The sequence below is a fragment of the Ambystoma mexicanum genome, chromosome 10 (genome assembly GCF_040938575.1).
Source record: "Ambystoma mexicanum isolate Mex_15411 chromosome 10, UKY_AmexF1_1, whole genome shotgun sequence".
NCBI classification, from domain to species: domain Eukaryota; kingdom Metazoa; phylum Chordata; class Amphibia; order Caudata; family Ambystomatidae; genus Ambystoma; species Ambystoma mexicanum.
The window spans coordinates 675,343,360-675,358,370 of NC_090932.1; the positions used below are offsets into that span (position 1 = coordinate 675,343,360).

At 47.9% G+C, this 15,011-nt stretch overlaps 1 protein-coding gene across 4 annotated transcripts in view; it reads right to left on the bottom strand.

The window, feature by feature from the left end:
- The window catches only part of U2SURP (U2 snRNP associated SURP domain containing), a 1,877,492-nt gene that overhangs the window by 1,848,255 nt on the left and 14,226 nt on the right, over positions 1–15,011 (bottom strand). For 3 of the 4 annotated variants that reach the window (XM_069618259.1, XM_069618256.1, XM_069618257.1), the window contains exon 2: positions 12,260–12,391. The gene's annotated coding sequence lies outside the window, so the exon portion shown is untranslated. Of the gene's footprint in view, positions 1–5,230; positions 5,366–12,259; positions 12,392–15,011 lie in introns of all 4 variants that reach the window. The other variant, XM_069618258.1, reaches the window with a different exon arrangement.

Genomic DNA, 15,011 nt, shown 5'->3' on the forward strand with positions numbered 1-15,011 from the left:
AAGAGTCCATCTGCATCCGTGGTGGGCAATGAAGAATAAGGGAGAGGGATTTGGTTGGGCTCAGGGCAGAGTGATCCTGGCACCAAGGCCAGGATGAGGGTCATTTGAAGCCTGAGGAGGAGGAGGACAAACAGTGGCTCACCTGCACACAGAGGGGAGTTCCAACCCACCCCGCACAGTAAAGGGCGGACCCACAAAGCAGCAGAGGGAGGAGGTTCCTACGCCCTGAAAAAGTGGCCAGAAGTGGTCTGAAGGGTGCAAAACGTTATCAGGGAGAAGAGGATGGGGAAGGGCTCCCCCATCAGACCTGCCTACGCACTATGTCCAGAAACAAGGGGAAGGACATGCAAGCTGCCCCCAAGTCGGTGAAGAAAGCACAGGAGGGCATGTTATAGGCTCGTTCTACTCCCCACAATACCAGTGCTCATCCAGCTCCCCCACGCCACCTCAGGCACAGCAGACACTCAGCACTTGCACACAAATCATGCACAGGAGACCGGAAGTAGAGACAAATTGGGTGTAATGTAAACACACACCAGTGCATAGGAGGGCTACATTCTGCTCTGCCCCTCCCAGGCCAGGCTCATCCTTATGCACAATGGAGTAGCTAAATCTATTCTCCACCCATAAACCTGCAAGTATAATGCATGCATGATAAAAAAACAGGTACTTTTGCTGAACTTGGGGAACAAAGCCTGCAGTTGCAAAAGGCACGAAGCAGTCTCTGGCAGCCTTGGGATTTGAGCCAGCAGTTTCATCACTGTATTTCTCAGGAGGGGCTCTTCATGCCCAGCAGTCTGAGACATCACAGCATTCCACAGCTCAGCTGTGCAGTGCTCTGCTCTGCTTGGCATGGGTGTTCAACTGTTAGGCCAGTCTCTTAGCCAAGTCATCTAGGCCAGTTCCCTTGCATCCAATGAATCTCAAAGAAACCAAAACAAAGTGCAGAATCAGAAAGGTAACATGAGTCTAGTTTTTTTTCCACTCTTCTCATTTTATCTATGAATCGCTGACCAAATCCTTGCATTACTTCCACATAAAGCACATTACAATAAAACTATTCTGATACATACAAACTCAATAAACTAAGACAACTTACTTATGTCTTAACACATCTAAAGCCATTCATTCGCTGTACTGTATTGCATAAACACCCCCACCATCAAACATTATCCAGGGTGCATCTAAAACAACAGAAACAGTCGTAACTACACATCCCTCCCTTTCTAGCGCTGATCACCCCGTCACTCTAACATCCAGAACCACCTCCTTCATGTGTCCATGTTTGTGTGCACTGTCCAAGTCAGTCAATGTTTCTCTTACTTTCCAGTATATAGTCAGCCTCTAGTGCCTCACACTACCTAGGTGCACCCGCAGTCAGTGTCAGCAGCAACTTGTCAGTGCTTGTCATGTTTCTCCCAAATAGCACCTTGCATGGTGAATACCTGGTTGCTGACCGCTCTCCCAGTAGTCCATGGAGAACAAACGATAGCTAGTCTCCCCACTGTGACCCTTCCACATCTGCCTGCACTGATCCTTCTTTGGCTCCTCTGTTTTTTCTTCCAATGAGCCACACACATGTCAACATGCTCCTGTCAGCGTTCTTTTGCCGTGGGCCACCAGCCCATCTCTATCGTGCACTTAAAATGCATTGTCTTGCCCTTTCTCTACATTGAAATATTGCACAATATATTTATCCTCCCCTTTCCAAATGGCCAGGAGCCACTCACATTTCCTTTGACACTCCTCCTTGCTCTTCTGTAGGATAATCTTCACCACTTCAAGCTTTGGGCTCTCTGCCACATGCCACTCCTCATCTTCTATGGATGCCATTAGCTGTGGCTGTAGGTCATTGTCAGGTGTCATGGGCCACTCGCTCAGATGGAATCATCTTCTTTCTTTTCAGAGCTAACACCACTGATTGTAATTAGGGAGTCAGGTTTTCGGGGATTACTGTATTTATATTCCCCGGGGGAATCCGATAAACCCCGCATTTTATATAATTTTAACATAAACGTGGCAGGAGCGGGATTCGAACTACTGTTTTGTATTCAGGACAAATGCATTGCCAATGAGCTATTCTTCCAGCTCTGGCTACAGCAAGCTGTTTGAACTGATATTATTAATCACTATTGCCACCTTGTGGCAGAAGGTTGAATTAACCAAATTTATCCCACACATCTATCTTTCCTTTCCAACTGGCTGCAGGGGAAAGTGCCGAGGGTGCTGCCTTGTGTTTAGTCTTGTGTTTTCTTTGGCAGTAGCAGTGGCGCGCGGCGGGGCAACACTCCTGAGCGGGCCGTCTGGGTTTGGTGTTGGGCACCCAATTACTTTATTTCTCCAATGTTGATTGCAGAAATAAATACGACCCGCTTTATTTATTTTAAATAAATTAATCAGGTCCACGGACCTGTCCAGCATTGCCCAAATTAATAAATAAACTTGGCCGTGGCTTTGTAGCGGGACGTGGGGAGGATTGTTACTGCCTCCGGTGCCCCTGCAAGGGGGCACCGGAGGCAGTTACAGGCCTCCGCCGTTCATTTATTTGTCCAATGTTTGTCGGGTCAGTGGACCCGATTATTTTATTTATTTCTGCAGTGCAGAAACAAAGTAATCGTGCACGTGGACCCGACAAACATTGGACAAATAAATAAACAGGGCCGTGGCAGAGGAGCGGGACGTGGGGAGGACTGTTACAGCCTCTGGAGCCGCACCAGAGGCAGTTACAGGCCTCCGCCATGGCCCTATTTATTTATTTGTCCAATGTTTGTCGGGTCAGTGGACCCGATTACTTTATTTATTCCTGCAGTGCAGAAATAAAGTAATCGTGCACGTGGACCCGACAAGCATTGGACAAATAAACCGGGCCGTGGCAGAGGAGCGGGAAGTGGGGAGGACTGTTCCTGCCTTTGGTGCCCCCTGCAAGGGGGCACTAGAGGCAGTTACAGGCATCCGCCACGGCCCTGTTTATTTATTTGTTGTTATCATCTTTGTATTAATATTTGTTGAAATTGTTCATATTTAATTATATCAAAATTTAAAAGAGTTAATGACTTGTGACAGGTAGGACTTGAACCCATAATCGCCAGCTTCGGAGGCTGATGCCTTATCCATTAGGCCACTGGGCCACTTGATGGGTGAGCTCCGATCTGACCGTGATAGACTGAGTGAACACCCTGTCACACACAAAATGAACACCCCATGGCAAAAACAACAAAATCATGAAGACACCAGGTCAACATGTAAAGCAGGTCTTTGAGTTTGGAGAACACACCCTACATATGATGTGTTGCAGTGAGCGAAGGTAAAAAAAGGAAAAACTCCTGCAACACAAACCCTTCCGCAATTCATATTTATCCCTTTTAACTGAAGAGGGTATGCAGTGTGGTGGTTGCTACGCCTCGCCATCGTGTATTTTAACAGTTTTCGTTTGGCTTCTGATTTTCTGTCTTCTAAATAATTTGTTTATACTGGTGCTTTGTACAAATGGAAATGAAGATGATCACAAAATAGGGCCAAATAGTCCTGACATGCACCAATCCTTAGCAATTGCTTTGAATTGGCCAATTGCGCAAATTCTATGCACTGTGTTTTATATAATATAAATTATAACATAAATGAGTGGCCTAATGGATAAGGCATCAGCCTCCGGAGCTGGGGAGTGTGGGTTCAAGTCCCACCTCGATCGTCAACTCTTTTAAATGTTGAAACAATAAAAGAACACTTCTGTGTTTACACCGGGAAAAAACAGGTATCCGCGATTTTCTGAAAGGGGCAAACGGGAAAACACTGATAAACACAGATTCTGAAATGTTTTGAAACACTGGAAAAACACCCCCGGAAGTAAAAAAAAAATAAACCCCTAAAACAGGAAACCCTAATTGTAATTCACCATACTGTGCTCCTTCCCCACAAACACTATTGAGTTATGCTGACAATGACCACCTTCTTTATATGTGGGCCTGTCAATGTCCTCTGGTGCACATGCTCTGAAAGCGTCCGGTTGTGTTTTGATAATCTCTGACATGCATTCGCCTGACACTACCCTTTCCACTGGCATTTTCTTCACTGCCCCTTTGTCCAGGCATGTCTACCCCCAGCCTGTCAGGACCCCGTTTGTGTGGGTCAGAATGTGGGTGGTACTCCTAGTATCTGCCATCACCATGACCATTGGGACTACCGGTAACCTGCCTCCCTCTCAAAGGCAAGTCCCTATTTGCCAAATCCGTCATTGCACCCCCTTTTTCCAAAATGTCTTCCTGCCCCTCTGTTGCACACAGTTGCCTCCCCCAGTACCTAGCCAGCCAGTGTTTCCTCCCTCTTTCTCATCCTCGCCTTTCTTGGAAATACATAGAGCTACCCCAAGAGTGTCCCAACTCCCACAGGCAATGGTGCTAGCACCTCACTATCCTGACCCTCTGTGTTCTCCCTCCTCCCACTCCTTCACTGGTACTGCTTTCTCACAGTCAGCCATGCGTCATCAGCTGCATTCAGAATGTATGTCCACCCCTGGGCGGACCTTAACTTTTCCTCCACATCCACCTTCCCTTCCACCACCCTCATTATCTCTTCTGGCAACGGCCGCCATATTGTGGCCCTCATGAAAGATTGTGTAAGCATTACTGCAAAATCTGAGGGTCTCTGATCCTTCCTTAGCTTCATCCCCTTTGTGATATCTTTGTGCTTTGCATGTAGTTCAACACTATATCCCCTGTCCTTTCGTTGCGGTACCCTTTGTAACTGCTGTTCCTGGGCAACCCCCACCTCCTTATTCCTTTGTACCGACTGGGGGGACCACGTCCCAATTGTCCACCATGCTCCTCAACCTCTCCAGCACTGCCCTTGAACCCAATTTATATGACAGATCTGTCCTGGCCTCTTGCCAGGTCAGTGGATCAGCATTTGCCATATTGTTTCTGTAATCTGCAACTATTCTGTAACTGGTATATGTCCCACTGCAGGTCAACTGAGGCTTCCGACCTCACACTCCTACCCTGTGCCCTTTACTGCATCGACCCTACACAGTCTCTAGACAGGTGCTCCGACTGTATCACAGGTACCTAAGAATGCTCTGACCCGACTGCAGTCCTTTAGTTGTCCTTCTAACCCTGTACTCCATCACTGCAGCACTCTGAGGCACTGTCTCTGTATTATTGCTAGAGTCCTTGAAGACTCCAGATTCCCATAATCAAACATGCAACAGGTACAGCGAAAAACTTTTTTCACTTACCCGTTGTATTGTTGCACGTCAGGAAGGGGAGCTCCCGGGAATCGGCACCGTCTGTTACAGGCTCATCCTGCACCCATGATACCAGTGCTCATCCAGCTCCCCCACACCACCTCAGGGACAGCAGACACTCGGCACCTGGACAAAAATCATACACAGGGGACCAGAAGTAGAGAGAAATTGGCTGTAATGCAAACAAACATCAGTGCATATGAGGGCTACATTCTGCTCTGTCCCCTCCCAGGCCTGGCTTATCCTTATGTAGAATGGTGTAGCTAAATCTATGCTCCACCCATAAAACAGCATGTATAATGCACGTAAGATAGCAAACAGGTCATTTCGCAGAACTTGGGGAATGAAGACTGCAGTTGCGAGAGGCACGAAGTAGCCTCTGGCAGCCTTGGGATTTGAGCCAGCAGTTTCATTGCTGTGTACTTCTCAGGAGGGGCTCTTCATGCCCGGCAGTCTGAGGCATCACAGCATTCCGCAGCTCAGCTGTGCGGTGCTCTACGACATCGCTTCGCATGGGTGTTCATCGGTTAGGCCAGTCTCTTAGGCAAGTCTGTAGGCCAATTCCTTTGCATCCGATGAATCTCAAAGAAACCAAAAGAAAAAGCAGAATCAGAAAGATAACAGGGCAATCTGCAGAGACTCTGGCGCAGAGAAAGCGAAGTACCAACTGGGGGAGATCAGGGGCCCGGGGCAGGAGAGGATTTAGGGTGCTGGCAGGCACTGCAAAAGATGAAGTGGCCACCCAGGAGGTCCTTCGCCAATGCTTTTAAGATTTTGGGGACAAGACAGCGAACACCATTCAATCGCAGTTGAGCATGATCCAAATCGTTGCAAGAGGTGAAGGGGGACATGACGAAACTAGAAGAGCGGACCGATGCACCAGAGAGCGCCATACAAGAGGTTGCAGAGGACACAAGAAAGATCGACGAGCCGGTAGAGCAATTAGCAGGGCCACGCAAAACCTCGAGACCAGAGCGAAGACCTTGAAAACCACTCGCAAAGATCCAACTTCAGAATAAAGGGCCTTGCTGAGGCGGTTGCGGACAAGGATCTACGCACAATGGCACAGCAAGTGTTCAGGGACTTGCTGGAGGTCGAAGACTGGTCGGGTATAGAGCGGGACCGCATAGACAGTCGGGCTAAAGAGGGGAGAGCCAGGGGCCAGACCCAGAGATGTAATGTTGGCCTTACAAGAGTACGGGTAGAAGGAGAAGGTGCTGGCGGCTGCCAGGAGGGCCAGATCATTCAGCTAAAATGGCTCGGAATTTCAGCTATTCCAGGACCTAGCCCAGACCACCCTGGTGAGGCGTAGTATGATGGGCCCGGTGGTGCGCGCCCTAATGCAAGCGGACATACGCTATAAATTGACCTTTCCCTTTGTACTACTGTTCGAATGGGAAGGGAAACGGCATCAGGTCAATACCTGCGAGGAAGGTACAAGGGTACTGAAGGTTGAGGACGAGGGGTCACCAAGGCAAATACAAAGACCGGCGAGAGAACTGCTCAGGAAGTAAATGTGGGAGTGGACAAGGTTTTCGACAAGGGGCTAAAATAAACAGGGCCTAAGTGGCACGGTTTAACGCCCACAGGGGTAGGAGTGGAAGGTGCCCACACACCCATCAACACAGGAGCGCCACACAGAGGGAAAATGGGGGTTACAAGAAGGAATGTTGTAGCCAGTCTGGGGGAGGTAGTTAGGGGAGAGGTACCGGGGGAGGTGGGTGGTACGTTGGTTGACCTACACGGGTCTAGGTGTACCTGAACTGGTTTACTCTGGGTTGTTACAAGGGCTCAATCCTAGAGATGATGGGTCGGGGGAGCTAGAGGCTGGTTAAGCTCCCCCCAGATGGGGGTGAGAAGGTGAAGGGAGAGGGGATTCGGGGGGGGGATCTCAATGGCAGCCACTCATTAGTGCGAGCCACTCGGTAAGACGACCATAGGAAAGATGGAAGTGCTTCGGGTGACCTCCCTAAACGTCAGGGGCCTTAATTCTCTTGTTAAGAGAAGGAAGAGGGACAGTTCTTGGAGCAGGGAAGTTGGGAATTGTAGCCTTCCAAGAGACGCACGTTCGGAGGCGAGACAGGCATTAGCTGAAAATCAAGGGGTACCAACGGCCCAGGGAAGACATGGTCGGGAGTCGCTATTTGGGCATCCAAGGCTTCCAGGTCATAGCTACAGAGGGGGACACAGTAGGTATCTGGCAGCCTCTTTCCAATGGGAGAGGGGGACCTATACAGTGGAAGCAATCAACGCCCCCAATATGGGGCAAGATGGGTTCTTGTGGGCAACTTTTGCCAAAGGGCAGATAATATTGGAAGGTGGCTTTAATCTGGCATGGGACCCAAGAGAAGACAGGCGTGCAAGGGTGTTACACAACCAGGTGGCGCCACCTGCCTGCTTCAATGAACACATGGCCCAATTGGCGCTGGTAGATGGCTGGAGGAAACTGAGGGGGGCGGGGGGCTATTCTATTCTATTGGGTAGGGTGGCGGGGATAGAGATAGGAGTAATTGCCCTGGAAGACCATGCGACCATAATGATTACCTTAAATATGTGGCAGAACAAACCAGGGCCTCTGGCGGTGGAAGTTCCCTAGCCACATCCTTAAGGATGGAGTCCTATGTGAGGACATAAAGAGTAACATCTTGGATTACTTTGCACTTAACGCAACAGAGGGTGTACGCGACCAGGTGGTGTGGGACGTGTTTGAGGCTACACTGATGGGGGGAGTTCATCGCGATGAAGTGCCAGAGGGACAAACAACTAGGTCTCTTACAGGAGGAATTGGAAGCTTTACAAATAATGGCTCAAATGGCAAATAACAAAGGGCGTATGCTCCAAAGGGATTATCGGCTGATTAGGGGGCAATTAGATGTTTGGCAGACTAGAGCTGCAGAGCGTTCATTGCTCTATCTCCAACAGAGGTATTATGTCAAAGCAAAAGTCAGGATTTATTAGGGATAGGCAGACCTCGGATAACATTCGGCGAGTCTGTCCTCTGATTGAAAAAGTAAAGTCTAGAACCCCTGCACTTATATTAGCGTTGGATGCGAGAAGGCATTCGATCGGGTCAAATAGCCATTCCTCTTCTATACCATGGAGGTTATGGGATTCGGTTCTAAATTCCTTTCAATGGTAAGATCTAACTACAAAACTCCCTCCTTGTGCCTGGCAATCAACAGGCAACTTTCCCAGAGGATCACAGTCTCACGAGGCACTAAGCAGGGTTGCCTGCTCTCCCCGCTCTTTAACACCAGCCACCTGGAGCCGCTCTTGTCCAGCATTAGGGCCTCCCCGTATTTTAGGGGGGAGGGGGGGTGGGATTCCTTTTGGGGGTGAGGAGCATAGAGTTTTATTAGGCGGTGGGAGGCTGCAACCAGGCCATAGGTTGCTGATGACCTTCTCCTCTTGATCACAGAACCAGAAACCTCATTTGGAGAGGTGGCAGGGTTAAAAATAAATGCCTGCAAGTCAGGGTTATTAAATGTGACCACCCCCTCAGAAAAGATTCAGGAATTGCAGGGTATAGTGCCCTAGAGATGGGCACAAACCGGCATTAGATGGTTGGGGGTCCAGATTACTAGTCCTCTGGGTACTATTTACTGTGCTAACTACCGCCTTTAGCGGAAAGGCTACACTGGCTGCTGGCGGAATGGATGCCCTTTTCAATATCGTTGATGGGGAGGATAAATGCCCTTAAAATTGTGATTTTGCCGGAAATCCTGTATTATTTATCGGCCCCGACAGTGGGGGTTACCCAAGGTTTCTTCAGGACCCTTCAAAAACATGTGGGGACATTTATTTAGAAACGCAAGAGACCCAGGGTAGCTATGCAGATGCTAAGGTCTCCCAGAAGCAAGAGGGGGGCGGGGGCTGTGAGCACCAAACTTCCACCTCTATTAACTTGCGGCTCCAATCAGAGTGATCAGGATTGGTTTAGGGGCGATCACAGGAAGGTCTGGTATCGAATGGATAAAGTGGTTGTGGGCACGCCGCTGGACAAGGTGTTGTAGCGACCCAAGGGGCATAGACCTGCAAACATGTACCATAGCAGGATAGGGGCCCTAGTGGGAGACTCATGCGATGCGCTGGTGCAGAGGGTGAACTTGACCACCTTCGCCTCTCCGAAGACGGCGCCGTTTAGGAATCCACAGTTCACAACTGGTATGGAAAGGGGGGCCTTCAATGGGTGTTTAGCAACAGGGTGCCGCAAACTACGTGGCATGTTCTCGGGTCAGGATATTAAATCCTCTGCACAGTGCAAGCAGTACTTTGGGCTATATGAGAGGTAATAGCTACTCTCAATGAGGCTCTGGCTTACAAACCCAATGGTCAAGTCAGCGGCCACCAGGGATCTCACGCCCTTTGAACGGTTTGTAACGATGGACACGGGGATGGGCATTTGGAAGGAGAGTTATATGTGATTAAAGCAGAAGGGGCAAGGAGCCAGGCATGGCACTATATGGAGCAGTGGGGTAGCCGTTGGAGGGAACTTTTGACTCAGTTATGGGCAGATATCCCCAAGCTCATGCAGGCCATCCAGATTCGGGGGATGTGGGTTAAGATAATAGTCCAATGGCATCTCACCCCAGAAAAACAAAATAAATTCTACCCAACTGTGTCAGTGCTATGCTGGAGGGGATGTGGGGAACTGGGATTGTGGAAGCATATCTGGTGGGAATGCCCAGTCATATAGCTTTATTGGGATATAATCCGTGCACCAATAAATTGTATTTTTGGGAGTCCGACACCGGACAGCGTAGGGATGGTCATCTGGTAATGGGCGGGGTTCTGGAAAATCTACCCTCAAAAGCTCAAAGAAAGACATAAGTCATCCTGATGGTGGCAGCAACGCTTGTGGTGGCACACAAATGGAAACAAAAAGCTGCCCCCACAGAATACGAATGGGTTAGTAAAATATGGAACTTTGTGGCACTGGAGTGGGTGACCTATTCGATTCAAGGGGATCACCAAAGGTTTCTCTCAGACTGGGACATTATCCTGCATCAACTGCATCGGGACTCCCGCGCCACATGGTGCCCGAGGAAAATTAGATTGCTGGGGCTGGTGCGAATACTCGCTCCACTTGTGGATTGGGTATGTTGTTGGTTACATGTGTTGGTGGGGGACGAGAAGGGATGGGGATTACATGTGTTCTTACTGTTGACAACAATAAAATACATTTAAATAAAAGAAAAGTGCATTGCTACGGTGCTGCCCACACCAGCCAAAATCAGCTGCGGGTCCCCCAGCACAAACACACCCACACACACATTCTTTGACTCAACATTCACTCACTTATTTACACATAGCATTCACTCACCCATTGCATGAGGGGGGATCAGAAGTGACCTTCCCATACATTTTATATCCCCCTGCACCTGTTCCACAAAGACACTGGGAAATGTTTTTTTTCCCCCTGTGCTTTGAAAAGTGCACCTCTTTTGTAAATCGGGATTTACTGGAAAAGGCCCATAACCCCCTCTGCCTTGCATTTGGTGGGAAAATAGCACCAGAATGTGCACAACCATGATGCACACATTTAAATGTCCTCTGTGCACGGTTCACCAACTTTTTGTCGCAAGTGAAGTGGATGAGCATCCCATCAGTTGCACCGAACAAGTTTTAAAAATCGTGGCAAGATGTGATATGATACAAGTCATTTATAAGGTGCCTGTAGACAAGTGTTTCTATGTGCCACAAGACAAGGAAGGGAAGACAGAGGGAGGACAAGACAAACTATCTTACTAGGACTTGTGTCATTCAGATCGTGCAAGTGCGACAAGGAAAAGGCACGGGGCGTGGGAGGGGGGTGGGGGTAGGGGAGTGCAAGGGAGAGAGGTGTTGGAAAACAGGGCAGCCATGCTCCGAGTAAGTGCAGCCAGGGCAGCGCGGCTCTGGGTAGCGCAAGGAGAACAAGGGACTGTAGGGTTACAGTTACAGTCCCCAAGTGCATGTTAGGCCCCGAGGCAGTGCAAGGGTGACTGATCAAGAAAGGGCCTGGTACCCAGTGAGACTCTGATGGCCAAGCAACCAGTCAGTACAGCAGACAGGTAGGTCAGCAGAGGCGGGAGAGAAAAAGCAGAGAAGAGGATAGTTTTGAGCTGCTTCTGGAACTTCAGGTGGTCCGGCACGAGTTTAAGAGGGGCAGGGAGGCTATTCCAGAGGGGGCACCTGCAGAGGAGAGAGATTACCCCACCTCACACTCTGCCTGGAGAAGCGTCTAACCCTTAGAGAGTTGGAGGTAGCTGAGCAAACGGAACAAGAAGGAAGGTATTTTGGAAGAGAGCATTGGAGGTTGTGCGGGCCCCTGCCCCAGAAAGCCTTGTGGACAATGCAAAGGGTCTTGAACTTGATCCTTGCAGCCACCGGGAGCCAGTGGAGAGATTTCAGTGCTGAGAGATACGGTCCCTGGGCTTGAGGCCAAGCATAAATCGTGTTCTGGATTATAGGTTTATCCCTACTGATCACTTCTTTACGCTCTGCGTTCATTTCAGAGTGTGGGGTTCGAGGTGTCAGTGGGGAATGGGAAAGGACACCCGAGAAGGAAAGTGTGCATGGGGTTTTTACAGTTTCTGCAGTCATTAACCCCAGATTTGCTCATGAGCAAATATTGCGTTAAAGGGATAGTTCAATCTAAGATTTTATTGGCTCAAAAGATTGTCCATGATCCAAAAATATATATAAAAAATATTTAAGAAAGTTCCTATGTAAACTTTGTAAACATTTGAGGAAATGAGGCTCAAAGTCACACATTTGAAATGGATGAGCCTCCTGTGCTTCTGTTAAGCACTGCCCTTGTGGCACTAATGAAGCAAAAGCCAGCCAGCTGTAATAAACAAAAGCTACCACTGGGTGGCTTTTGCTTCATTATTGCCGGAGAGCAGAGAATGCAGGCAGGAAGGCTGCATGCAGGTAAGTGCTTATTTCTTTTATCACCAAAAACATATTTATGCTTGGTTTGGCTTCAGCTTTGAGTCTCCAATGCTTAGCCGTTATGTAATATTTGGAATCACCTACCTTTCCGGTATCCCCTGTCTTCGGGGCCATCAGTGATTGGCTGCATTCGCCTCAGCACCACCTCATGAGCTTGACCACTGTCCCCTTCTTTCAAGCTATCGCAGAGGAAACTAGGAGAGTTCAGAGTTGCGCCTGTTGGGATAAAAGATAATGTATGCTTCCTCACATCTGTATTTAAATGACAAGTTCTAGTAGTTAAAGTCTTCCTCTTGCAACGACCTGCTCCAATAACAAAATAAAAGCGTATTAACACGCTGCAGTGGTAGCCTCTGTTTTGATGAAAACGCATGTAAACATGCTCCAGTGCGTGAATATACAAGCTTGAAAATACATGTACTCACATTGGGAAAGATGGGAAGGGGATGTGGGATCCAAGGAGTCTGAAGAATGGGTAGATGCGCTCATGTTCCCACGGGAGGTGGGAATTTTGGCCAAGCTCTGCCAGATACAGTATGAAAATACTCCACCGGGTGTATTTCTCTAGGGCGGCACTGGCATGGTGAGGTGTGGCGAATGATGATCTAAGCCTGCGATGCCAGCGCAATGGGGCATCACACGCTGCAGAGCTGTACAAACATTCAGGTGTTTTGGGGGAAAAGGGTTTGTAAACCGACTACAATACTAGGTTCTCTGGTGACTCTCGACCCAAAGCTTGCACAGTTGGAGATTTGGGGAGAAGCAGGGTTCGCAAAGTAGTTCTGGCTGTGACAATAGGGCTGGTAAAGAGAACTATTGCAATGATGGGGCGGGGGGGGGGGGGGGGGGGGAGGAAATCAGCAGAACGGCCACGACTCACTCAATGGACTGTTTATCTGTGGAGGAAAGGGGTTATATTACAAGAGGCTGTACCCAAACATTTCAGAAGGTGGGTGGGGGAGCACTGAGGAATGTGTTGCTGTGTCCCCCCCCCCCCTGCTGTCTTCCCCTGAGCTGATTAGTTACCCCACTGGACACCCTGCTCCCCATTACGTTATGGATCTGTTCAGTATCCTTGAATTGTCCAATCAGCACTGACATTGGTTTTGTTTTTGGTAATGTGGTAATGTATTCACTTAAAACAATAAAAAGGTTATATCTTTTTTTTCCCCTTAATTATTAGTATTTTATAACAGCTGTCAACTTTGAATACAAACCATCCAGATAATTTAACACAATTAATACCACATTAAAATGAGAATCTCATTCCATTTGTACATTTCCATTACAATGGCATTTCAATCTGTCAGAGATGCTAACATTTGTGTGATGTTCCTCCACAGAAAGATCTCGGCTCCGTGTCTCGTAATTTTGACAAGGAATGACAGTTGACCAAGAAGTGTTTGGCAGACTCAAGTTCCGTTTCCCTGCACAAATCGACAGATTCTCGCACGCCTATGGATTTTATGCCATGCTCCCGTCATTTCCAAGGACTTAACAATGAAGTTTATTCTGATGTAGTCCCAAACAAGTGAATTACCCATAAAATGATAGATATAGCTAGGAGGTTGACCCCTATCTTGGATGTACTCAAAGTAAAGGAGTCATTACATTTACATGCAAGTTTCACAGTCAATTGCGGTAAGAAGTATAGTTTTCATGGTCAATTTGAACTGCTTATGTGGCATGCCAAGAACATTGTCAGGAGCCATCGCCAGCCACCTATCAGCATAACCCTTGATTGTAAAGATGGAACTAGGGGACATATGGCTTGGTCTAGACTGCAAGACACCATATATGAGATTGACAGAGGCATCGGCAGCATTTACCAGCTTCCAGTAAGTTGATAAAATGCCCAGTTGGTAGCAGATCAGAATTGGAGTGAAGTTAAGTTCCAAATATATCATCTTTGTAACAGTATGGGAAGGCAATCTAAACCTTTTTAATACCATAGATTCTCATTTAGAAAGCTCTGGCTGGAGCGGAGGGGTCCAGGTCTCTGCTCCATATAGGATAGTCAACAGCATTTTAGCTTGATATAGCCTGAACAAAGCCCGACCGGGCAAAGGACCCAATGGCACCCTCAATCTGACAAATCTTCGCCTTGGTAGCTTCAAAATGGTTCATCCCACTAGGTTTAGAGTCCAATCGGACACCAAGGGATCAATAATCATAGACTACTTAAGAGTATCCTCCACTTCATGTGCCATTTCATTCTAGAGGACTTCTTATTTCGAGGTTTGAAAATCATGACTTTAGGTTTTACAGTATTCACTTTGAGGGAATTAGCATCAACAAATTATTGTAAGGAATCCAGTGAAGCTTGGAGCCAGCCCGGGTTTAAGGAGTACAAAGTCATCTGCATAGCCCATCCACTGTATCAGAGTGTCTCTCCTAGGTCAGCCAAATATAGGTTAAACAGCATAGGCCCTAGGAAACAACCTTGCTGGACCCCTTTGCAAACCCGGATTGGTCCTGATGGATCAATTTCGGAAGTACTTAAGCTTCGAGGATAGTATCTTGGTATATAATTTTGCATCTTGATTCACGAGGGCTATCGGTCGATATGAGCTAGGAAGTTGTGAGTCTTTCCCTTGTTTATGAATTACCAGCATCTTTGCCTCATTCATAGACTGGGTAATATTGCCTTTGACTTTGAATGAGTTGAATAATTCGGTTCGGTGGGTATCTGCATTATTTCTGCCTGGATTTTGGATATGTTAGCCTCCAATTCTTTTTCCCATTGGATATTCTGTTTCTCCCTTTGAGTCTTTAATGCGATTAACTGTCCCCTTGTTACAGCTTTTAGGGCTTCCCATTGGGTTTCTTTGGATAT